Raw genomic sequence first — 27,353 nt, forward strand, 5'->3', positions numbered from 1 at the left:
AAAATCTGAAAGAGAAGTTAAGGAAACACTCCCATTTACCATTGCAACAAAAAGAATAAAATACCTAGGAATAAACCTACCTAAGGAGGTAAAAGACCTGTATGCAGAAAACTATAAGACACTGCTGAGAGAAATTAAAGATGATACCAAGAGATGGAGACATATACCATTTTCTTGGATTGGAAGAATCAACATTGTGAAAATGACTATACTACTCAAAGCAATCTACAGATTCAATGCAATCCCTATCAAAATAGCAGTGGCATTTTTTACAGAACTAGAACAAAAAATCTTAAAATTTGTATGGAGACACAAAAGACCCCGAATAGCCAAAGCAGTCTTGAGGGAAAAAAAAACGGAGCTGGAGTAATCAGACTCCCTGACTTCAGACTATACTACAAAGCTACAGTAATCAAGACAGTATGGTACTGGCACAAAAACAGAAATATAGATCAATGGAACAGGATAGAAAGCCCAGAGATAAACCCACGCACCTATGGTCAACTAATCTATGACAAAGGAGACAAGGATATACAATGGAGAAAAGACAGTCTCTTCAATAAGTAGTGCTGGGAAAACTGGACAGCTACATGGAAAAGAATGAAATTAGAACACTCCCTAACACCATACACAAAAATAAACTCAAAATGGATTAGAGACCTAAATGTAAGACCGGACACTATAAAACTCTTAGAGGAAAACATAGGCAGAACACTCTTTGACACAAATCACAGCAAGATCTTTTTTGATCCACCTCCTAGAGTAATGGAAATAAAAACAAAAATAAACAAATGGGACCTAATGAAACTTCAAAGCTTTTGCAAAAGCAAAGGAAACTACAAACAAGACAAAAAGACAACCCTCAGAATGGGAGAAAATACTTGCAAACAAATCAACAGACCAGGAATTAATCTCCAAAATATATAAACAGCTCATGCAGCTCAATATTAAAACAACAAACAACTCAATCCAAAAATGGGCAGAAGACCTAAATAGACATTTCTCCAAAGAAGACATACAGATGGCCAAGAAGCACAGGAAAAGCTGTTCAACATCAGTAATTATTAGAGAAATGCAAATCAAAACTACAATGAGGTATCACCTCACACCAGTTAGAATGGGCATCATCAGAAAATCTACAAACAACAAATGCTGGAGAGGGTGTGGAGAAAAGGGAACCTTCTTGCACTGTTGGTGGGAATGTAAATTGATACAGCCACTATGGAGAACAGTATGGAGGTTCCTCAAAAAACTAAAAATAGAACTACCATACGACCCAGCAACACCACTACTGGGTGTATACCCAGAGAAAACCATAATTCAAAAAGACACATGCACCCCAATGTTCACTGCAGCACTATTTACAATAGCCAGATTATGGAAGCAACCTAAATGTCCATCGACAGATGAATGGATAAACAAGATGTGGCACATATATACAATGCAATATTACTCAGTCATAAAAAGGAACGAAATTAGGTCATTTGTAGAGACATGGATGAATCTAGAGACTGTCATACGGAGTGAAGTAAGTGAGAAAGACAAAAACAAATATCGTATATTAATGCATATATGTGGAACCTAGAAAAATGGTACAGATGAACCAGTTTGCAGGGCAGAAATTGAGACATAGATGTAGAGAACAAATGTATGGACACCAAGCGGGGGAAAGTGGCGGCGGGTGGGGGTGTTGGTGTGATGAATTGGGAGATTGGGATTGACATGTATACACTGATGTTTGTAAAATGGATGACTAATAAGAACCTGCTGTATAAACAAATAAACAAAATAAAATTCAAAAATTCAAAAAATAAATAAATTTTAAAAATTAAAAATAAAAATTAAAAAAAATAAAATAAGCTACAAGGATATATTGTAGAACACAGGGAATATAGCCAATATTTTATAATAACTATAAATGGAGTTTAATCAAAAATTGTGAATTACTATATTGTATACCTGTAACTTACATCATATTGTACATCAACTATACATCAATAAAAAATAAATTAAAATTAAAATTTAAAAATAAGAAAAAATGTATTTAATGTCCTTTTCAGAAATAGGAACTTAGCAGAGACAGTCTATCAAGCAATCTTACCAAAAGCTAAAAGCACAGCAATAAAATCTCATTCCAGGCTGAAACCAGACACACAAAGTCAGAAGTAATGAAGTCATTATCATTTGCTAAATTAAAAACACTCAGTCTCAAAACAACTCAGACCCAGTTCAGAGTAACAGCTTCAGTCTATCAGAGTAAATATTTTATGTGCCAAAATATGTTGGGTACACAGTCTGTACCAAATTATGTGTTTAATTAGCTGCACTTCATCAGATGCCCATACACCAAGGCTGTCTCTTCTATATGACATATTTTTTCCAAATAAAGTGAATAAAATAGTCACTGAAAACAACTGCATTTAGGAAATAAGACTATAATTCCATCTTCAAAGTTCCTCAGCTTAAATCTAAAGATTTTTCTCACAGTGTTTCTTTTTTAAATAATGCATAAATATCTTATTTTTTTTCATTAAATTTAAATTGGACTTTTAAGGCTTTAGCTTCAGGTATCACAATGGACATATTAGGCTGTATTAGAAGGGAGCTGACACTTCTGGAGCTCCATGCCAGGTAGTTTACATCATTTTATTTAATCTCCCAACAATGCTATGAGCTAGGTATAATTAACCACCAAATAAAGGAGGAAACCAAGACTCAAAGAATCTAAGAGAACCACCCGTGGTTTTCCCTGGAGGGGCAGCATTAAGGTTTGAACCCACGTCTAAGCTCCAAACACAATGCCTTCCAAAAGTGACCATAAGTTCTTGTGGTTCTTCATTCAAGTCCTCTGGAACTGAAAGCAAACCGTTTCCTGTCTAACAAGTGAGACTTTACAGACACCATAGGCTCACAAGGAATGAGTAAACAAAAGGAAGGTTTAATGCTCCTCCCAGCCACCTTAGACCCCTGCCTCCATGCTACCGCAGCCTACGGAAAAGCAATGGTTACAGCTCTTCCATAGTGATGAAAAAGAGGGGAGCACGGCTCCAGAAGGTGCAGGTCCACCCAGGAGCTGGTCAGTGTCACCCACCAGGCCAGGGACAGCAATTCCCCCAGCAATCCGGCCCAGGTGACACGATGGCTTGGACCCAAGTGTGTGGACCGTAGTACATCTGGCTGTCTCAAAGAGCAAGCTACCAGGTTCTCCCCTTTATGGGTCCCACTGCATCTATGGCTCTTATCCAGGGCTTCCAGGCATTCAGAAACTGAACTTCCCATACACAAGTAAGCCACCAAGCCTCTCCAAGGACACTGCTAAATGTCAGTCACCAAGCTCCTCAGCAAGCATAGCATTTGGACCTACATTCAAACCTCAATCCCACAATCAAGTTGCCTGCTCTTACTGTCTACAGACTTCAACTAACTTACTAGACAATTTGGTGACCAGAGAGGAATAAGATCGAGTTTTAACATGGCATTTGCTCCGGAGGACCAGAATCTAAAATGAACGTGTCCTAGGAGTCTTTACCAACATCACTCCCTCAATTCAAGTTCACTGCTCAGACCAGCCCCTTCATGGGGCCTTTCCAAAAGGTTCCAGTCTATGGGAGCCTCCTCCCTTGCATTTGTTCCCACAGTTTGAGTCGCTGACTTTGATAAACTACCCCTTGTGTAGGGTTACTCCTGAGCATGCATCTATACTCCTGGAAATCAGCTACTATTGCATAAACTTCTTTTTTATTCCCCATAGCACCTACCACATCTATGACATGGTAAAGGATAAGACCAATCCTGGCAGGCTGCTTCAGCAGGGCCTCCTAGGATGGCAATGCCTAGGTGGAGGGACCACAGTTCAGAATCCGACGTGCAGAAGTGTGATGAGGAGTGAACAGGCTCTGCTAAATGAACGCATGTCAACCAGACTCACTAGGGTCTGACTTCTACAATGAGACTGCCAAATTATTAATTTATGGTGGGCTGATAGGGGTTTGGAGCGAACTGGAGAACGCAGAGTAGACACACTTGGGATAGACAAGCAGCATCCATCCCCAGCAGTTGTTAAAGAAGCAGAAATGCAAACAGGCTGGGAGAATAAATGTCATAAGATCATGCTAAGTCTCAAGTTTACGCACTTTGGCCTAGCAAGTATCTTGGAAAAAACAAAACCAGCATAGCACCTCCCAGTAGCCATCACTCTGTCTTTATCATCATTCTTTCCCTTTATTCAAAACAATAAGGGTGTTTCTGCTTTCTACCGTAGAGAAGCCTGGAAACTGGGGGGCAAGGGACAGTAAATGCCCCCAGGGGTGACATTAATGCCCCTAGAAGGCCACCTGCCTCCAGAGATCACTTTCTAAATATGTTCTCTATGTACCCACATCCTTGTCTCAGGCTCTGCTTTTAGGGGAACCCAAACGAAAAGGGAAATGAAGGCAGGAGAAATGGCCAAATCATCCAGAAGAGATGAAAGAGAGGCTTATGTGAATAATTCACGTACCACCCAGGATTATCCATAAGGCCCTAAGTATCAATTTGTCAGAAACTTTTGGCTGACTGTGAACAGAAGTTACTTAATTTCCAGCAACATGTGATTCAGTTGAGGAAATTAATAAAGCTATTTGTTTATTAGTCAAATAAAAAATGTTAAAGAAACTCTAGTGATGATATCATCACTGATAAAGGTGCTAAAGAGATGGCGATCATGACACAGGTTATAAAAAGCAGCCTAAACCTGTAAAGCTATGCATAATTGCCAATAACTGTTGTTGTTATATTTATTTTTTAATACACTTTATTTATTCTTTACAGCAATTTTAGGTGCACAGCAAAACTGAGCAGAAAGCACAGAGAGTTTCCATGTAACTCCAGCCTCCACATGTGCAAAGCCTCCCTCAGCAACATCTTCCACCACGGTGTACATTTATTACAGTGACCCAACACTGACACATCCCTGTCACTCAGTCCTTATTTACATTAAGGTTCACTCTTGCTGTTGTACATTCCACGGGTTTTACATTTAATTTTAAACTGCAAAATGATATACAAAAATGAGATCTTCCCCCAAAATGTTATAGTATGTGCTCAAAAAACATAGGTGGGCTGCCACTGAGCTAACTCAAAGTCCTCAGAATAGATATCCAGGAACCCTACACAACCCACCAGTTAGGTTAGCTCTTGATACATTGCAGAAATGTGTATTAAGATGGGTAAAGAATAAGCCCATTGAGAAGTGCAGAATCTCATGGTCATTCCCGGTGGCCTAATTGAACCATTGCAAATCCTCACATATTGAACCCACAGACCATTTGAGTACTCTTTGAGAATGGAATACGAGTTGACATAAAATCAAGATAACTCCAACCAAACTGGCAGAACAGTTGTTCGCAGCTTGTAAGAAAAAAGACAGGAGATAATGACGGAGCACTCTAAAGAAATGATCTGTTACCAATGCTCCTGACGCCTCCTCTTGAGTGGAAAAACACACACACTGAGGCCTCTAAGTGGAGAAAAATTATTCACAGGAGCAAAATTCTGAATATGAGGTTATTTCAGGAATAACAGCAAATTTACTGTGCTCATATTTGCATTTTTATGTATGTACAACTGTGATATATTTTTTATCACACATATTTTTGAGACCTGTCTAAATAAGTCTAAAAGAGCCCTTTTTAAAAGTATGGAATAAAAATCCTAGGGATTAAAATTTTTTAATCTAATTGGTAGCTCTTTTTTCTTTCATAGTGACACAACTGATGGGATCTTAACTTCAATAAAATATTATAAGTACTTACAAAATCATGGAAAGGTCTGAGGGAGCAAAAGTCAGGGAAACCATCACTGGCTTTCAGAGATGAGAAGGCTTAAGAATCATGGAAAACCTCTGCTAATGATCCTTCTCAGCTGCCCCCAGCGCCAAAGCAAGTGATTCAAAAACATGCCCAGAACTCAAAGTAAACTTCATGACTGCCATTTGCCCTTTACCTGCCCACCTGCTGGCAGAGAATAATGCTTTCTCCTAATTTTCCATTTTTCGTATGTCAAGTAAATGTTTCTCATGAACAGAACCTGACCCAGAACTCTGCTGGCTAGGGGTTCTGGGAAATGTTGCTCTTAGGTACTAGGGACTGAATTGTGTTCGTCCCCCAATTCACATGTTGACAGCCTAACCCCCAGTGTGATGGTATTTAGAGACAGTAACTTTAGGATATAATTAGGTTTAAGTGAGGTCATTAGGGTGGGCCCCCCGTGATGGAACTGGTGCTCCTATAAGAAGACACCAGAGAGTTTGTTCCCTCTCTCTACCCACCGCATAAGGGCACTGTGAGAAGGCAGCAAGCCAGGCAGAGAGCTCTCACCAGAACCCAACCATGCTGGCTGGCCCCCTCATCTCAGGTTCCCAGCCTCCAGAACTGTAAGGAATAAATGTCTGTTGTTTACACCACCCAGTCTATGGTATTTTGTTATGGCAACCCAAGCTAATACACTAGGCATCCCCCATGAAATGCAGTGCAACCATCAGCACCTTTAATATAATATAAGGGATGAGGATGATGGTGAGTTAACAGTAGACCATCTACACTGTTGCTTTGAGGATTATGATATACAGGATTATTATTCTCACTTCCTCACTCACTCCCTAATAAAGTTACACATCCACAATCTTTGCCATGTGACTTTTCAGTGTCTCCCAGTGGGGGCAGAGTATATACCCCAGCCTACTGCAGTTGGTCTTGGCCACGTGATTTGCGTGGGATGATGGAATTTTAGCAGATGTGATGAAAGCAGAAGTTTTAAATACGGTTGTGTGATTTGGCCTGCCGACTTACATTTCTGTGGTCTGCAATAAGAAGAGCATGCCCCAGAGAGCCGCTGGCACTGGTGAAACAGATGGGAATCCAACCCACAGCCTGGAGCCAAGGATGGCCAATCCTGGAGCCCAGCTGAGCCACAGACAACCCACAGACCTGTGAAGGAGAAAATGAATGTTTATTATTGTAAATCCCCAAGATTTTGACATTGTTATGCAGCAAAATTTAAAGAGAGGATTAAACATATAGTATCTAAAACAGTGCTTAGCACATATTGACCATAATTATTTCAGGAATCTTATAAATTATACTGAAAATAAAAATGTAAGCAATATATTCTGAGTCTTTGTTTAAAGATGACAACAGTTATGAATAGCAGACCTTCAATATGTACACAATGTTACCTTTTTGCATTTTTTCTAGATCAAATTAAATCTAGTTTGAGTACCAGGCATTAGGGTTGGCAAGAAGCATAACAGCTGTTCTTTCCAATCCCCATCCCTTTCTTACATGACAAAACCCCAGGACTTACATGGCTCCAAACAGAAGGGGAGGGTCACACTTTCAGACAACTTCTGCAGGTAACACTGATTTCAAAAAATATTTTGTACCTTTCTGGGACACCTAAGACTTCAAACTATGTAAATAATACATACTCTCTATACTGGTAGAATCTGAGGGAGTAAATGTCCCCCATTGTCTCAATTTATATTTATATTCCTAATTACTTAAATTAGAATTAGAATTAGGAGGATTTTACAGGGCTATTTGGAAGTAATAGTGGTTTTAAACAAAGGAAGATGGTCTATCACCATTTAAATTTAATGTATCCTTAAAAAATGTAATCAGAGTAGTGTAAAAAGACAGAAGAGGAATTGTCTTAAGTGATATACAACAAGTTTGTGCATATGCAATTAAGTATACATCAGAATAAGTGTATAGAAAACCATTCAAAGAATAGCATCATTCTTTGAAGGGCAATTTGGCAATACTTATCAAGAGCCATAAAGTTTTTACATCCATGGACCTTGTAACCTCATTCTTAAAATAAATCTAAACCAATAAATCAAAAGAAAAAGATATATTTTTAAAGATGTTATAATCATCTCTAGTAGTGAGAAGTAAAAATAACCTAAACATAAGAGAGCTTTAATAAATTTCAGTATGTAATTTTTTAGAATATTATGCAATGTATTAAGAATAAACACTAGAACCATTAAAATAAACAAAAAGAACAAACCAAAAGAAGTATACTCAAAAAAATAAGGTGAAAAAAACTTGCAGCATAAAAAAATGTTATTGTGTATGGCTAAAGATTGGAAATGGAACACAAAGAGCTTCAGTATAGTATTTTATATTCTACATTTATATTTACATGCTAAACACTCTGTAAAAATAAAACCATGAGACAAAACTATATGTTAATTTGTGCTGAAAAAAAAAAATGTTAGTCCCTAAAAACAGTAGCAAACGGTGGTGGATCCATTTCCAGATCCTACTAGGAAGGTGAACAGGCACTATTATTGGCTCTCACGCCCAAGATCAACCAAAGACACCAAGAAAGATATGAGAAATCCTTGAAATAAAGACAGAAGGTTGTTCTGAATTACTATAAGAAAGAAAGAGTGGCTTCAACCTGCCCAAGAGGCAGCCCAGTATAAAGTAGAAAAGGTACTGTTGGACTTAGCAAATGAACTTATGGTTACCAGGGGGAAGGATAGGGGGATGGGATAGTTAGGGAGTTTGGGATTGACATGTACACACTGCTATATTTAAAATGGATAACCAACAAGGACCTAATGTATAGCACAGGGAACTCTGCTCAACGTTATGTGGCAGCCTAGATGGGAGGGGAGTTTGGGGGAGAAAGGATACACGTATATGTATGGCTGAGTCGCTTTGCTGTGCACCTGAAACTATCACAACATTGTTAATCTGCTATACTCCAATATAAAATAAAAAGTTGAAAAAAAAATAAAGCACTTAATGCAATGCTTGGCACATAGTCAAACAATACAAAACCAAAAAAAAAAAAAAAAAAAAGGTACAGTTGGGACAAAGAATACCCCACACCTACAGCAACTCAGACTTGGTCTAAGTGATCTCAAAAAAAAAAAGAAAATCAATGGCAGAAGCCACTGTGTTATGGTGTAGAAAAACAAGGTAATGACTTCTGGAAGTTGTTATGTTTAAGGAAGATCTCCTTAAAGTTGTTATGTTTAAGGAAGATCTCTAAAGCTGAGGGGCAAGCAAAGCCCTGCTTTCTTTTTTTAGAGTGAGGAGTGACTGGACCTCACCGCCTGGACCTCTCCACACTAGGACTCGTGCATACACCCCACTTTCACCCCCTGAGCTGGTTGTAGTGACAGAGACGGGGGTCTGGCCTTCCCATATATGTACGGCTTGACAGAGTCAAACATACCTCCAGGAAAAACAAGCCCACAAACCAAGAGGATAAGATATTTGAGGAGTACAACTATCTGTATTTTAGATTCCATCAGAAGCAAAATATTTAAACTAATAATTTTAAATCACCTTGATGAAATATATTTTTAAAAAGGGAAGAATGTATCAATATGATAATAGAAAAAATACATTAAAAAGAGTAAAGCAGATACTTTAAAGATAAGATTATAATAGTTGAAACAAAGAACAGAAAGGTAAGATACATTTTAAAAAGGACATTTTCTGAGAAAAGAAAGAAAAGGCAAAGAAATGAGAAATATAAAAGAAAAGTCAATAGGTATAAGAATAGAAACAGAAGTGCTAAAATCCAAATAATATAAATCACAGAAAGAAAAGAATATTTTAAAAGAGGAGTAAATATTTGAAGAAGTAATGTAGATAAACATCCCAGATTTTTAAAAAGATAACAGGACTAAGACTGAAAAAACCTATAGAGTACCAAAGAGAAGAAAGAAAAATCTACACATTATACTAAAATTTAAGAATAAGAAAGATAAAGAGAAAATTCTAAAAGCTAACAAAAAGAAAAAGCATATCCACATCAAAGGAATAAGAAAAGCAACACTGACTGCAAAAAGACTATAGGAGTACAATTTCCAAAATATTGAAGGAAAAGAATTTAGAAATTAGAATTTTATATCCAGCCTAATATCAGTCAAATGTAAAGGCTTGATAAACATACTGTCAGGCAAATAAGGCCTCAGAAGGTTTGCCATGCAAAGATCTGTGTTGAAAATAGGCTGGGGATATTCTTAAATAAGAGAACAAACAAATACAAGAGATGCTATGATACATGAGTAAAAGAGACCCAATATATTGGTTGTTATCTTAAAGTTGGTTGCTATTTTAAAGAGAGGGCAAGAAAGAACTCTGTTATCAAAGTAAAAAAAGAAACATATTCATAACAACCCCTATTTAAAAGCTTAGATATTATCAGTATGTTGAACGTTGGGATCTCACAAGGGATGTGAAAACGTGCTAAACAGTATTTCTCAAAGTGTAGTCCACCAAGCTGGTCTGTGAACAATTTATCAGTTCTTGACAAGAGAAGGATTCTGCACCAGAGTGTACATCAACCACATCACCACCCACACTGCTGATATGATTTTTACATACTTCCTCAATGAAGGGAGCAGTGCTTTAATTTAAGTTCTGGCATGAGGTCCTTACCTCATTGTGGATCAGTAACAAACAACTCCCAGATCAGCATTTTGAGTAGATATAGCTGCTATCAATTTAAAGGAGGTAAGGAAATGAAATGGGGGAAAGAAATAGAAATGGGAGAAAAAAACAGAAATAATAAGTGAAGATATTTAAAACTGGTCCAAGTATATTAGCAATTAGCATAAATAAATATGAACTAAAACTTTAAAAGATAAAAGTCACAGTTTGGATTTTATAAAATCTAAAATATGCTGTTTATAAAAGATATACCTAAACCATAAGAAAACACAAAGGTTAAAAGTAAAGGATAGAAAATGAAATATGAAGTAAATACAACTAAAAGAAAGTTGCTGTAGCTATACTAATAATAGATAAAACAAATATTAAAGTAAAATGTATTATTAGGGAGAGATAATTCAATTTACTACTTAATTCAATTCTCCAAAAAGATGAAGTAATTTTAAATACACAGTTACTAATAAAATTGCCTTGGGCTTCCCTGGTGGCTCAGTGGTTGAGAATCTGCCTGCCAATGCAGGGGACACGGGTTCGAGCCCTGGTCTGGGAAGATCCCACATGCCACGGAGCAACTGGGCCCGTGAGCCACAATTACTGAGCCTGCGCGTCTGGAGCCTGTGCTCCGCAACAAGAGAGGCCGCGATGGTGAGAGGCCCGCGCACCGCGATGAAGAGTGGTCCCCACTTGCCGCAACTAGAGAAAGCCCTCGCACAGAAACGAAGACTCAACACAGTCATAAATAAATAAATAAAAGAACGTGAATTTCTAAAAAAAAAATTGCCTTAAAGCATATGAAGTTAATTTTATTGGAACTGCAGGGACAGAGTAATAAATCCACCATCATAGTGAGAGATTTCAGCACACCTCTCTCAATTCTTGAGAAGTCAAATAGACAAAAAAGAATCAGCAGGGACTTCCCTGGTGGTGCAGTGGTTAAGAATCCGCCTGCCAATGCAGGGGACACAGGTTCGATCCCTGGTCCGGGAAGATCCCACATGCCACGGAGTAACTAAGCCCATGTGCTACAACTGCTGAGCCTGTGCTCTGGAGCCCGCGAGCCACAACCACTGAGCCCACATGCCACAACTACTGAAGCCTGCATGCCTAGAGACCGTGCTCCGCAACAAGAGAAGCCACCACAATGAAAAGCCTGCGCACTGCAACAAAGAGTAGCCCCTGCTAGCCACAACTAGAGAAAGCCCACATGCAGCAATGAAGACCCAACACAGCCAAAAAATAAAAATTAATTTAAAAACATAAAAATTAATTTTAAAAAATCAGCAAAGATATACAAGATCTGAAGGACAGAACTAAGAAACTTAAGTTAATGAACATACATTGAATTCTGCATCCAACAATTACAATCAAAATATTGTTCTCAAGTATATATGACTACTAATGAAATTTACCATGAATTAGGTCATAAAAAAGCCACAATAATTTATAAAAATAAGTATGCAACTAAGTTAGACATTAATAAAACAAATATAAATTCTTGATCCCCACTTATTTGAAATTCTATTTTAAACCCTGATAAATAACTCATGAGTTACAATGAGGTCATAATGAGAATTTTAAAATATCTAGAACTGATTTAAAGGTTTTTAAACTATATATCAAAATTCATGTGACACAACAAAAGCAGTGATCTGAGGGAAATTTATAGCCTTAAACATGAATATTAAGGGAAAAAAATGAAAGCCCCAAAATTAACAAATTAATTGCCAAAATTAAGAGGTTAGAAAAATAACACGATAAAAACTAAACAAAACACAAGATAAGGGATAAAAGAAAACATAAAATAGAGAAGACTAACAAAGAAAAAAATGGCTATTTGGAAAAACTAACAAAATAAAACTTTAGCAAAATTAATCAAGTAGAGAGATGACACAAATGATTTTATAAATAAAAACTGAGACAATTACTACAGAAAAAGTAGGGGCTAAAATGGTTTTAAAAGACTTCTACTTCCAAACAAGATGGTGAATCTGGGACCAGATTGACTCAACTGCCAAAAACAACCCCCCAAAAAAAAAATCCAAAAATATAGAACAGTAACTTTTACATATTGGTCATTAGGCAACAACAGACAGTGAGTGATGCCTGAGAAGGGAAAATTTGAGGGGAGCCCCATAATTACCCCAGCTTACTGCCTGGGGCAAGTTTTCAGGCTGCTGCTCAGTAAGGATCTGTAGTATCTCTAACACATTACTAGTAGTAACATAAATTAGTGCAGCCACTTTAAAAAATAATTTAGCATTATCTTCTATAGTTTAAGATTTACATAATCTGTAGCCTAGCAATCCACTCCTAGGTATATTTCAAGAGAAACTCTAGCACATGGAAGACACGATGCATGTAAATGACTGTTCACACCAGCTTATTCACATGAGTAAAAACCTGGAAACATCACAAATATCCATCCACAGGTGACTGGATGAATAAACCACAGTATATATACACAGCAGTCAGATCGAATAAGCTACACGGGAACGTGCTGCCTTATGGATGACTCCTAACAATGTGATATTAACATAAAAAAAATCCCTAAAGAGTAGGTTCAGCATGAGACTCTCTCCATAAAGTTAAAAATAAGTAAAATAAAATCTAAATAAGTAGAGATAAAAATAATCTATATAAAAAGAAAAGCAGCTTCCACTTCCAGGAAGATAGATGTATTTTTACCAAATCTTCCCTCTAGGTATAACTACAAACACAGGATATAATATATAAATATAAGACTAACATCATGCTGTATATTACATCCCCGTGTCATTTATTTTGTAACTAGAAGTTTGTACCTTTTGACCCCTTCACCCATTTCATCCACTCCCCCCTCCTGAATATGTCTGGTGTATTGGTGACCACTGCCAATATGGCAGCACCCAATGGTGTCCACCTGCTTATCCCGCAGAGGCTGGCACAGAATCTTCTCTTCACTGCTCAATCATATCTACTTACACAAGCAGTCAATAACGAAGAAATTTCTTTTTCTGAAGACAAAGAGATATTTCACACAGTGTAGTTTTGCAGGATGCAGTTTCTTCAGCTCATCCAGTCCCTAAGCACATAAGGAAGCTAGACTATGTGATGACAGGCATTGTACCTGACTGTGGAGACAGCAAAGAAGTTAAGAATAAAGATCAGATTCAAGGGCTTTGTCAGGCTCCTCAGCTGGCCGGGTCATGTCCTCCTTCTGGCTGGGAAGAATTTAAAGGTTGACATGACAACTGAAGAGAGAGATGCTCTTGTTCACCAGGCAGTCATCAGTCATGATGTCTATCCCTTACCTCTAGGCTAAGGAGGTTTTCCAAAACCTGTTTGCACCTCTGTAAACAATGTGCTATGTCATGGTATTCCTGACTGTCGACCTCTCCAGGACTGGAGATATTATCAACTTTGAAGTCACACTCTATCACAATGGCTACTGCGGAGCCACCTCTGACACATTTTCGGTGGTCAATGTGGATGAATGTGGTGAAAAGTTAGTGGAGGTTGCCAGGAGGTGTAGAGATGAAGCAACTGAAGCGGGCAGAGCGGGATTCCCTTCTCTGTCACTGGAAACACAATCAACCACGTAACTCGTCAGACTGGTTTGCAAGTGTGTCCCCATTTTGTGGGATGCTGGGCAAGGTCGCCTTTCCTTGGCCTCTGCTGGCTGCCGGGTACCCGGTGGGTATCCAGCTGCCAGATGGGGCCCACGGAGCGGGCGGCAGCCTGGCGCAGGGCGGTGGTGCCTGCAGGGAGGGGCAGGGCCCATGGCCGGGCCACCTCTCACCCCAGTCCTTGAAGTATGCTGAAGCAGAGAAGCCCACAGGGAGGGGTAGGGTCGCGAAGAGGCAAGGCCCCGCGGCAGCCCCATCTCCAGTTTGGCCACACACGCCCGCCTGTGGCCAGGGATCAACAGGTCATCAGTTTCAGCCTAACAGGGCCTCTCTGAGCGCAGCCCAGGGGCCAAGCACGCTGCGTCGGCAGCCAGGAAGGGATTCACGTCCTCAACGCCAATGACTCCAAACTCAAGGACGGACAAGGTTACCTGTGCCGGGCACGGCCTCCTCGGGCCCTCAGTGCATATCCAAGTGGTTGGAGATGAGGGACAGCTCTCCAGGAGGGTCCGAGCAGGGCCAACCCACTGCCGGTCTCTGGCTGGCGCCAGGCTCCAGAGCGGCTGCGGCCGGGTCGGCCAGGGCTGGGGGCCCCTGGGGCAGGGACACATCTCGGCACGTCCAGCTGCCGGAACTGACAGGGACAAAGACGCAAGGCCGTCGGAGCTTTCCCAGGCCCACTCAGACCGCCGCTCGCGCTGCCTCGCTCTGTGCACTGTGCGCATGCGTGTCAGGGGTTGCTGTTCCGGGTTGCCAGCCGCGGCAGCAGGGCGGCGAGGAGCTGTTCTGCGGCTGTGGTTCCCGGAAGGCCGTCCGTGCTTCCTCCGCCTCAACCGCATCTGCTCAGAGGAGTCTGAGCACTCCAGCTGCTTCCACAGGGAGTAGTACTTCCCACTCGCTCCCACCAACCGCCTGTGCACCTTCTTGGCCTGGATTGGATGGAAGCGCTTCTGGTGCACTCGGAAGCCCGCACCCGGGCTTCTCCGCGTTGAAATTGCAGCTCACCAGTTCATACGGCGCCTGCTTGCTACCTTTTCACCGTTTCTCCCTCCGCGAGCTGAGACACGGCCATCTCATGCCATCACCGCTTCTCCGCCAGGTACAGTCCCTTCGCTCTTGGGGAGGATGTTGGGATCCCAGAGCAGCTGGTCTTGCTACTCAGAGAGCTTCTCACCATGGAAGTTCAAGTACAGGTTGCTGAGGTCTACTTGTACAGTGTGATGTACCGCATAGTGAATATAGTTAATAATACTGTATTGCATACTTGCAAGTTGGTTAGAGAGTAGATCTTAAAAATCCTCATCACAAGAAAAAAATTCTTTTGTCACTGTGTGTGGTGATGCATGTTAACTTGACTGATCGTGGTGATCCTTTCACAATATATCCAAATATGGAATCATTATGTTGTACACCTGAAATTAATATATTATATGTTAATTATAGCTCAGTTTTAAACACATACATACTTACATGCAAACATCAGAAGACCCAAAAGGTGGAGAGAAGGCAGACCATTTAAGGATGTTGGGACTCAAGGTTGGATATGTTGGTGAATTCCATGGGTTTTCTTTTTGCTTTACATGGACCAGACTTAAAGCTGGAGAAGCTATCAACATAGAAGCACCAATGGACACAGAGTAAAAAAGGCCCAACTAAAGCCTACTCTCCCTAGCCAAGGAACCAGGAAAGGGGCAGCTTAGCAAGACAGAAAACTTGTAGGCAATAACTGCTGTATTCCAGCAAAACACTGTGTAAAAACTGTGGCCCAACCCATGCCAGCAAAGACTGAGGAGGGAGTCTAGACTTCCATCCCCCATACTCCCACACCGCACACCCCTTCACACCCTCACGCCCCACACCCAGCCCCATCCCCACCCTACCCACCCCCATCAGGCTGTAATAAGGAACTCCAAAATACCCACAAGGTTGGTGTCAAAGACAGCAGAGTATGGAACCAGAACTTTCATCTCCACCATTAGGTAATGAGGTCACCCAGTGGGTTCAGTAAAGACAAGATGGGAAGCTGGATTTCCCCTCCAGGCAGGCACTATCAGAAGGTGCCCTCCTCTCTCCACAGTGGGGATGTGTGAAGCCTTGGGAAGGTTCTCTACCACCCAGCAGAAAGGAGGCCACTCCTGACACTCCACTGTGTCCGTGGAGGACACATGAGGAGCAGTAATGAGGTATTCATGCCCCTCTCTGCCCGGGAAGTTTCAGTGGAGGCCTAGTGAGCAGCCAGAACTCCCAATCCTATCCAGCATAGACTAGGGACCCCACCCTTGGGTATCAACAAAGGCCAATTAAGGAACCTGGACTTCTACATCTACCTGGCAGTAATGAGACAGTGCCCTCCCTTACCCTGCCGGAGAGGTGTCAGAGGAAGCCAAATAAAACAGGAGGTTTAAATAGAATCTCATAACGTAATACCCAAAATGTCCAGGTTTCGTTTGAAAATTACTCAGCAATAAAATCATCAAAACAATAAAAAAAAAAGAAAGAGAAAAGAAAATTACTCAGCATACCAAAAACTGAGATCTAGAACTAAATGAAAAAGACAATAGTTGAAAAGACAGAGATGAAAGAAATGTATTATCTGATAAAGATAGTAAAGCAGCCATTAAAAAAAAAAATGCTTCAGTGAGTGATTAGGAGCACACTTGAAACAAATGAAAAATAGAAAGTCCCAGCAAAAAATAGAAAGTATCCACAAAGATACAGATTAAAAAGAAGAACCAATGGTAATTTTAGAATTCAAACAAAAATATTTGACTAAATAAAAACCTCAGTGGATAGGATCAACAGCAGAGTAGACAGACAAGTAAACAACAGAATAGAATAAGTAGAAATTCCCCAATCTAAAACAATGGGAAAAAATTAACAGAATTTAATACCAATTCTAAAAATCTCTTCCAACAAAAGGCATAGAAGAAGAGCAGATACTCCCAATTCATTTATGAAGCCAGTGTTACCCTGATACTGAAATCAAAGACAGTATGAAGAAAGAAACCTATAAGTCAATATCTCTCATGAATATAGATGCAAAAATCCTTAATAAAAAATTAGCAAATAGAATTCAACAGGATATAAAAATATTTACATACCATGCCCAAGTGGAGCTTAACAAACTCCCAAAAGAAAAATCCCAGGATTATATCAATGGATGCAGAAAAAGCATTTGACAAAATTCAACACTCATTTATTACAAGAACTCTCAGAAAAATAGGAATAGAGGAGTACTTCCTCAACTTGATAAAGAACATCTACAAAACGAAATAAAACCAAAAACAACAACAAAAAAAAAACCTGACAGCTAATATTATACTTAATGGTGAAAGATTAATGCTTTTCTCTTAAGATTAGGAACAAGGAAAGGGTATCTGTTTTCACCACTCTTATTCCAGATAGTACTTGAAGGTCTAGCCAGTGCAATAATGCAAGAAAATGAAATAAAAGCATACAGATAAGAAAGAAAGATATAAAAGTGTCCCTATTGCAGAGGACATGATTACCTACATAGAGGATCCCAAAGAATTTCAAAAAAACGCCTAGAAATAAGCAAATTCAGTAAGTTTGCAAAATACAAGATAAACATAGAAATATCAATTATATTTCTATATACTTAAACAATGTGGACACTCAAATTTAAAATACATCATTAAAAATTGCACAAAAAATAAAGTAAGTGTAAATCTAACAAAATATGTACTGGACTTGTATGCTGAAAATTACAAAACACTAATTAAATAAATCAAATAAGATCTAAATAAAAGAAGAGCCACACCAAGTTCTTGGATTGGAAGAGTCAACATTCTCCCCAAATTGATACACAGGTTTAATGCAGTTTCTATCAAAATCCCAGCAAGATTTTTGGCAGATACAGACAAGTTTATTCTGAAGTTTATATGGAAAGGTGAGAGAACTAGAAAAGCTGAAGCATGCAACTCACCATGTAATCCTGGGCATTTATTCCAGAGAAATGAAGATTTATGTTCACACACACAAAGGAAATGTTTATGTGATTATTAATAGCAACTTAATTTGTATAGCTCAAAGGAAAACCAATCCAGGGCTTCCCTGGTGGCACAGTTGTTAAGAATCCGCCTGCCAATGCAGGGGACATGGGTTTGACCCCTGGTCCAGGAAGATCCCACATGCCGCAGAGCAACTAAGCCCATGCGCCACAACTACTGAGTCTGCGCTATAGACCCCGTGAGCCACAACTACTGAAGCCCACGTGCCACAACTACTGAAGCCTGCTTGCTTAGAGCCCATGCTCTGCAACAAGAGAAGCCACCGCAATGAGAAGCCCGCGCACCACAACAAAGTGTAGCCCCCGCTCACCGCAATTCGAGAAAGCCCACGTACAGCAACGAAGACCCAACGCAGCCAGAGAGAGAGAGAGAGAGAGAAAGAAAAAAAACAATCCAGTTATTCAATGAGTAAATGGCTAAACAAACTGCAGTACATCCATGGAATACTACTGAGAGAGAAAAAGGAATAGACTGTTGGTACGTGCAGCAATCTGGATGAATCTCCAAAGAATTATGCTGATTTTCCCAAAAGGAAATGGTTTCATTTATATAACATGCTTGAAATGACAAAACTGTGGGAGTGGAGAACAATTTAGTGGTTACCAGGGACTAAGGAGAGGTTGAGGGCCAGAGGGGAGTTGATATGACTGTTAAAGGGCCATATAATTGATCCTTGTGATGGTGGAAATGTTCTGTATCTTGACTATATCAATGTTGATATCCTGGCTATGATACTACAGTACAATTTTTCAAGAAGTTGCCATTGGGAGAATCTGGGTAAAGGGCACACAGCATCACTCTGTGTTATTTCTTACAACTACATATGAATCTAGAATTATCTCAAGATAAAAGGTTAATTTTTTTGAAAAAAGGAAAACAATGGAATGATCCATGCAGTTTCAGGATGATGGTTATCTTGTGAATAGAGTCAGGGGATGCAGGAAAGAAGACCATATAGTTAGTTGTAGGTTATTGTCAAGGTCCTTGCTCTTCTTTTGGGTGATGAGTTTGTAGGTGCTTATCACATGATTAATAATAACTAAATAGTTAAAAGCAAAAGTTAAAAAAAAAAATGGGTGGTTTTAAATTATGTCTCAGGGACTTATGTTCTTAATAAAATGTGGTGGCTGGACCATGCTATGAATTCGCCAAACTATTTTATTTTCCTCCCAGGCACGGAGGAAGGCTGCATTCCCTGGATCCCCTTGCATCCAGATGGGACTATGTGACTGAATTCTGTCTGATGGTATTGGCCAAAAGTGAAGTACACCACTTTCAGAATTGGCCATTAAACATCCTTCACAATTTGCCACCATCTTTTTCCTCCATCCCTGTGGCTAAGAAGGTGGCAGAGTCTAGGTAAATTAGTATACACTGCTTGGAGGAGAGCCACCTAGGAAAGCCTCCTGACCAAGAATATCTGCGTTGACGTTGCAGGAGCTTTAAAGAAACCTTCACTGAATTGAGCCACTGAGATTTGGGTGTTTATTTAGTACTACAGCATAGTCTAGCCTACTCAGACTAATACAGACAGATACTTTAAAAGACCCCAGAAAATATTGGAAACTCACAGCAGAGAAAACTAAAACTGACGATTAATTGGCAAAATCTGGGAGAATGGCAACTACTTGCAGAGCCCTCAGAATTGGATTGAGAAATAAAATTGGTGACCCATGAATGTGTTGGCACTGGGCCGCAGAAAACCCGATGGCTGAAAAGAAGGTAGAAAGATGCTTTGCCCCTCCCCACTGTCTGCCCTGGCTCCAAAATGCAAAGACGCTGCCAACCAAAAACTGGAGCTGCCACTCTACTCCTACAGCAATGCTTTCAGCAAGTGCTGTTCTCTCCTCTCTCACTTCTATCCCATCCTCACCAGGTTTGTTTTAAGTAAACGAACATTATAGTTATATTTGAAACTCCTTTTGTAATCTTCCCAAATCTTTCATCCTTCCTTATTCCTCTGCTCTGAATATGGTGTCTGTTGTTTCTTTCCATATGTTTATACTTTCACTACATGTGTATTTGTCCCAAAGTAAAAATAGTAGTGTGGGGTGTTTTAAAAAATTTACGTAAACAGTAGCCTATCCTATGAATCTGCAACTTACTTTTTCATTTAGCATTATGTTTTCTATACTTCTTCACATTGATAATTACAATAGTTTATTCATTTTAACTGCTCTATGTATTCAATATACCACAATTTTTATTCATTCCTCTATTAATATGTTTCATATACATTTTAGCTGTTACAAGTAATTGTGGTATGTCTAATTATGTATATTTGTAAGCATTCTCTAAGGCATTTATCTAAGCATGTAGGGATCTCTGATTATACTAGATATAGTCCAATTGCTCTCATGTGGTGTACCAGTTTAGATTGCCACCAGCAGTGTATGAGTTTTTACTTCCCCTCGTTTTCAATAATACTTAATATTTTCAGACTTTTGATGAGTATGAAATGTTCATTTTGAATAATGTCATTTTTAATTATAGCTGGGCTACTTTATTTCTGGCATATTCTCCAAGTATTTCTCCTTTAAAAGAAAATCATTTGAAAAAATGTATTGAGTGTCTCCCTGCTTTTCCTGCCAGTTGTCTAATTGACTATAACCAGGCTCTATTGGCTGTACACATAGGTTCCAAATTTTCAGACAATAAAGCACTAGACCTGTCGTGCGTGGTGGTGGAGGGAGGTGAGTGACACTAACTTTTCAAGTTTCGCAAGGATGAGAAGGCTGTTTTTTTTTTCCCCACTGCTCTGCCATGTGTCAGTATTAAGCAGACAAACCCTGTGTATTTACAGATACCACTCAAGCTATGGGCTTTCTGCCTTCTTGGCTCTTTGCCCCACTGAATGACATCCCATCAACAGAATTTTTTCAGTCACCACCTTGAACTTTGTGTGAATGCTCACTGATTTACTTTGGACTGGGTTATTTTTTTTTCCTATCACTCTCTCCAATCTTTAAGGTTTTTGTTTTTGTTTTCTCTCAAAAATATTTCTTCATAACTATTTTTATTCTTCTGAGGTTTTTAATCTTCAATTTTATCTTTACTGTTTCCAATTCCGTTTCTTAATCCTTAATCCCCTCGACTTTAATATTCTAAACCTTTATATCATGGGTTTTAGTCTTTTATGTGCATATCTTCTTTTTCTGTTACATTTTTAAACTTTGATTCTTTGTATCTTTATTTTAAATCACCTATTTATCCATAATTTCAGCTCCCAATCTTTTGTCTTTACTGGGATTTAATTGTCATATTTAGATTCTGTTTTTCCTTTTAATTTCTTCCTACATCTCAAATTTTTATCATTATCTCATAATACTTTACGGTAACAGGTAGGGATCCTTCTATTGCATGTGACAGAAGCCCTCACTCAAAATGGCTGGAGCAAAATAAACGTTTGGATAAAGAAGGTGGAATATGTTACGTCACATTACTGAAACTATCAATTTGCAGTTTTCGGTTCAGGCATAACTAAGTTAAAAAAATGCAAAAGCTTTCATCAGGACCCACTTCTCTCCATGCTTCCACTGTGCTGCTACATTCTAGACAGGCCTCACCACCGCCACCCACAGGGTGGCAAGATGTCTAAAACAGTTTCTGCCTACCGCATCCCTCCTCATTCAAATCCCTCAGAAGAGAGAGAACACCGCTCCTTACCAGTCAGCTCTCTTCAGGACCAGGACTTCACTATGACTGGCTCCCCTTGAGCCCCGTGCCTCTTCCTGGAGTCTGAAGCAATCACTGTGACCCAGGAGAGTTTATTAACTGACTTAGACCCATGTCAAGTGCCCACTCCTGGAGCTGAAGAGGGCGCAGCCTCAGTCAAAGCACCTTAATTGACAGTAGAAGAGGAAGGTTTCCCAGAAGGAAACTGGGAATACATTGCCCATAAATGAGAAAAAGAATGGTGTGTCGACAAAAACTAGCCAGTATCTACTTCATCTACCCTCCATAGTTTTATGTTGTTTTTAAAATGCTCAACACAATGCTTGACCTCAGAGTGGTCAAGTGAGCCTACATCACATGGGGGCAGGCTGGAGACCCTGTTTCTTCCCTCTTTCCTGGCTGCCTCTTCTTCAGCTCCCTACAGTGGGTGCTCTAGCCTTTTTATCGATGATTCTTCAAAAACAAATACTTTTCAGAACTGCAAGTCTCGGGCTTCCCTGGTGGCGCGGTGGTTGAGCATCTGCCTGCCAATGCAGGGAACACGGGCTCGAGCCCTGGTCTGGGAAGATCCCACGTGCCGCGGAACAGCTGGGCCCGTGAGCCACAATTGCTGAGCCTGCGCGTCTGGAGCCTGTGCTTCGCAACAAGAGAGGCCACGATAGTGAGAGGCCCGCGCACCGCGATGAAGAGTGGCCCCCACTTGCCGCAACTAGAGAAAGCCCTCGCGCAGAAACGAAGACCCGACACAGCCATAAATAAATAAAATTAAAAACAAGAACTGCAAGTCTCACCAAAAAGCTGAAATGATAAATTTAGTGAAACAGTAGCTTCCTGACATACCACAAAATCCAGGCTTTAAGTAAACAAACAAAAAACTTCCGTTTTAAAATCCAATGGAAATAACGTGTATATGAGCCAAGAGGAGTTAGTATACGAGCCCTCCCTTGGGGAGACACTTCCTATCCAACGTAACTGGCCTGACCCCCATCAGATCGGTGGCTTGAATGAGTAACAAGCATCAAGATAAGCCAATAGCTGCATTTTTTTGAGATCCAATAGAGTCGTTGAAGTGTGTTCCTCAATGGCAAAGGCTCCTTCTAAAACAAGGCAGAAACCCACATTTTTTACTATTTATGTCACTATTTTATAGTTTTTCCCCTTTCATCTCTGACTATCAGGGGAAAGAATTGTGGCAGGCAATGTGGACTAGCCACATTTGTTGCATCCATTCTGATGTCCAGTTTTGCACCTCATTTCATCAGAACTCCTATCCAGGCTTAATTCAGTTCCAGGAAGATGACGGGATTATGATGCCACTCTTAAGCCACTGTCTGTACACACAGAATGTGGATGATTTCACAATTTTTGTGATGATTTCTCAATTTTTATTTGCTCAACACATTGAGAATAGAATTAATCATATAAGGGGAAATAATGATCTGTGCATAAACTTATGGTGTGTTAACATAAATGACCCCTCTCTGTTTCCTTCCTATTTTGCTGGAATCCTTTCCTGGTATTTTGGCAGTGATTTCTATTGCTTGAACATATGTGTGAGATATTATTTCAAATGTTACTGGCCAAATCATTGCTCATTGCCGCTTGACTTAATGTCTTCCACAATTATATCAATCCCAAGCCCCAAGGTTCAGCACTGAGCCAAAAACATGCCACGTATACATGACACAAAAGAGCTTAACCTTGAAGTGCATTATACCAAATGGAACCCCATTCCTTGCCAAATTCTTTGCAGGCATCTGTCACAACATTTATCTCCCTTCAAGGAACAGCATCAGCGGTTAACATTGTTTTCTAACACTGGAGCGCTGGTCCAGGTCTCTCTTACTCCATCTTCTATAGATCTTTCTCCAAATTCTTAGGAAAGATTTTCTCCTCACATCCAGCAAACCTCACCTTCTTTCCATTACAGTTTCCCTGGTTTAACTTACAATAATTATTTTTTCCCGCTGGTGAAAAACTCCTTTAACATATTTGGATTTGACATGTGTCTTTGTGGACAATTTCTTAACTCAGTCTTTGCTCTGTTAGTATCATATGATTCTAATTAGTTTTAAATTGTTTGTTTTTTAAGTAACACTTGCACACAGTATTTTTTTTAAAGTTCAAAAGGGTATAGAGTGAACAGTACATTTTCTTCCCACACCAGCACCCATCTCGAATTCCCCTTTCCTAGAGATAACTACTGAAAACAGTTTGTTGTGTTTTCCAAGACATGCTCCTTTATTTGTATAGAGAGATAGGTATCGAGTTTGTTGAGAAATATCAACTCAGTGGAGTTTAAATTGACATAGCTTTATTTTTTTCAAGCACTATATTCAACTGAGCTCTGAAGAATCTCCTTTCTCCTCCTATACAACTGCTTAGGCAGGTCCTATAACTTTCTTGCCACTTTCAGTTAAACTTCATTTTAATTTGTTTTAAATCCCCACCTCATATTCAATTTAAATCTCATCTCCTCTCTTCTCCCCAGACCTGGCATTGCCTCAAGGGACTTGGAGTTGGGAAGAAGCTCTTTCATTGGATGGAGGAAGTGGGAGTTTGGTTCCTTTTCCAGATCAGGCATTTTGGATTGAGTCGGGGGGTAGGAGGAATAAGAGAAGCAGACTGTCTTACATTATTGGCAACTTATGAGTGTTTAGGAGACCTCTCTCTTTCTCTGGCTCAGTTTAGTTCTACCTGCTACTGGTAGCCTCTGCTGATGGAGGGGTCTCCCCACAGGTGGGATGGTTTTCTTGGAATGGTACTCAGCTTCCCCATGTCTTCCTCCATTGCTGAGAGCCATCTCAGAAAGTGGCAGCTCTGTCTCCCTCCAGCCCCACTAAAAGATAAGGTCCCTGAATTGTGTCCCCCCAAAATTTATGGATTGAAGCCCAAAACTCCAGTACCTCAGCATGTGACTGTATTTGTAAATAGGGTCTTTAAAACGGTTTTAAGTTACCAAAAAAAAAAAAAGTTAAAATGAAGCTGTTAGGTTGGACCCTAATCCAATCTGACTGGTGTTCCTTTAGGAAGATGTAATTTAGACATACAAGAGACACCAGGGCTGCACACACAGAGGAAAGACCATGTGAGGACACAGTGAGAAGACAACCATCTTCAAGCCAAGGAGAGAAACCGCAGAAGAAACCAAACCTGCCAACACCTTGATCTTGGATTTCTAGCCTTCATAACTGTGAGAAAATAATTTCTGTTGTTTAAGCCTCCCAGTCTGTGGTATTTTGTTATATATTTTGTTTGTTAGGCAGCCCTAACAAACTAATACAGTCCCCAAACCCTGTATACCCACTTGGACCAGATGCTGCCTGGACAACCCCATAGCCTACACTCTCAACTTTCTCCCTCATGCTCTTTTACATGAAGATCCAGTACTCTGTGAATTCACCTTCCATTTTTCTTAAGGGCATGGAGAGCTGCAGATGGGGCAGTCCCCTTCCCCTTCCCAAGCAAACGACCCCCATCCCTTCTCACCTTGCTGCAGTGGATGACCCCTGCAGGCCTCCTGCTTACAGAAATTCCCAGATAAGCAGTAGTCACTGGGTTCAGATTATCTCCCAACCCCTGGAGCAACTTTCAAGCTCTCCCAGGAAGTGAGCTTCACTCCAATGGCAACACCACAGTGAGCTTCCAGATGGGGCTACATCCATCCAGGGAAGGAAATGCCACTTCTTACAGGAGCCCCCATCCTAAGAGTGAGTTTTCTGGAGCCCCTTCACCATATCTTGGGAGACAGAACCTTGACCACTGGACTTATTCTATAATCTGTTTATATAAGCATATAGGGGCAGAGGAGACGATTGAGGGGACAGCCCCAGTTTGGCACCTCTTGGGAAGCCCAAAGGGAAGTGTCTGACCTTAATTTTTGGCAGCTTTCTTCAGCATGTGAACACTTCTTTGTTCTCAACATTGAAGCTTATTCACTAATTTGGGAGAAATAAGAAAAGTACAACTCCACACAGGTATATATTCCAATCTTTTACTCAGAGGTGCAAAGAAAATGTGGTTTTGACTATAACCAATGTGGTCTTCACATCAGCCCCCACTTTCTAGGAGGTAGTGGGAACACGAAGCAACTTTTACTCCTATCTGGTTTGAGTCTTTGTCCAATAGACCCTTCAGGTAACACTCAATCTCTTGGGATAGATGCTCAGTCTTTTCATACAATGAATAATGTTCAGTGGCTCTCAGTGTTTATGTCACTTTGTGCATGTGTGTGTCATAGAATAAATTCCTAGAAGTGGAACTGTTGAGTCAAATACCATTCAGTCAATTCAAAAAATATCCAATAAGTAATTTTTAAATGTATTTATAAATAAATATTTGACAGCTTGCCAGGCACTGTCAATAAACAAAACAGAAAAATTAATTTCTGCCCTTGTAGAGCTTACATCATATGGAAAGAAACAGACAAAACCAAAACAAATGAGTCAGTCATATAGTATGTTAGATGATAATAGCTTTAAAAATAAGTAGAGAAAAGTAAAAGGGAACAGGATCAAGAGTTTGCTATTTTATTTTTTTTTGTATTTGTTTATTTATTTATTTATGGCTGTGTTGGGTCTTCGTTTCTGTGCGAGGGCTTTCTCTAGTTGCGGCAAGTGGGGGCCACTCTTCATCGCAGTGCGCGGGCCTCTCACTGTCGCGGCCTCTCTTGTTGCGGAGCACAGGCTCCAGACGCGCAGGCTCAGTAACTGTGGCTCACGGGCCCAGTTGCTTCGCGGCACGTGGGATCTTCCCGGCCCAGGGCTCAAACCCGTGTCCCCTGCATTGGCAGGCAGATTCTCAACCACTGCGCCACCAGGAAAGCCTCAAGAGTTTGCTATTTTAAATCGAGTGGTGAGTGAAGGCCCCATTGAGAAGGTAATATTTCATCAAAGACCTGAAGGAGGTAAGTGATTTGGCCCTGCAGATATCTAGGGAAGACTGTTCTAAGCAGAAGGAACATCCCATATAAAGGTTCTAGAATGGAAGGATCTCTGATACATTTAAAGAAAAAGCAAGTAGACCCGTGTGTGTGGCTGGAGCCAGAGGGAGCAGGAAGGACAGAATAAGACATAAGATCAAAGAGGTGCTGGGGCCAAGTTATGTAGGGCCTTGTAGCCCATTACGGGAATTTTGGCTTTTGCTCTTAATTAAATGAGAAGCCAATGGAAGGATCTGAGCAAGACATGTGACGTGATCTGGCTTCTGTTCTAAAATACTTACTCTGAATGTACTGAGAATAGAGAATGTGTTGAGAATACCGTTTGGGAGGCAAGAGTGGAAGCAGGGAGATGGGAGAGGAGCCTACTGCAGCAACCCAGGTGAGAGATGTGGTGACTCAGAGCTGCGTGGCAGGAGCGGAGGTGCTAAGATGTGGTCAGAGTCTAACTAAAGTCTGGAAGTATGTGGTAGAGGTTGCCAAACTGCCCTCTGGAGCAGTTGCACCAATTTTATCTTCCCACCAACAAAGGAGACTTCCTGTTTCCCCACACCCTGGTCAAGCCAACACAGCCCATGGCAAACTCCTGAGGCTTTGGCACACTAGGAGGTAAAAAATTCAACAGCAATTGCCCTCACTCATCTGT

The 27,353-nt window shown here is 40.3% G+C and overlaps 1 pseudogene; it reads left to right on the forward strand.

Moving 5' to 3' along the window:
- The first annotated feature begins 13,332 nt into the window (after nt 1-13,332).
- On the forward strand, nt 13,333-14,247 carry LOC118894558 (annotated as a pseudogene).
- Nucleotides 14,248-27,353: the final 13,106 nt, after the last annotated feature.

Source organism: Balaenoptera musculus, chromosome 4 (genome assembly GCF_009873245.2).
Source record: "Balaenoptera musculus isolate JJ_BM4_2016_0621 chromosome 4, mBalMus1.pri.v3, whole genome shotgun sequence".
Classification (NCBI taxonomy): Eukaryota; Metazoa; Chordata; class Mammalia; order Artiodactyla; family Balaenopteridae; genus Balaenoptera; species Balaenoptera musculus.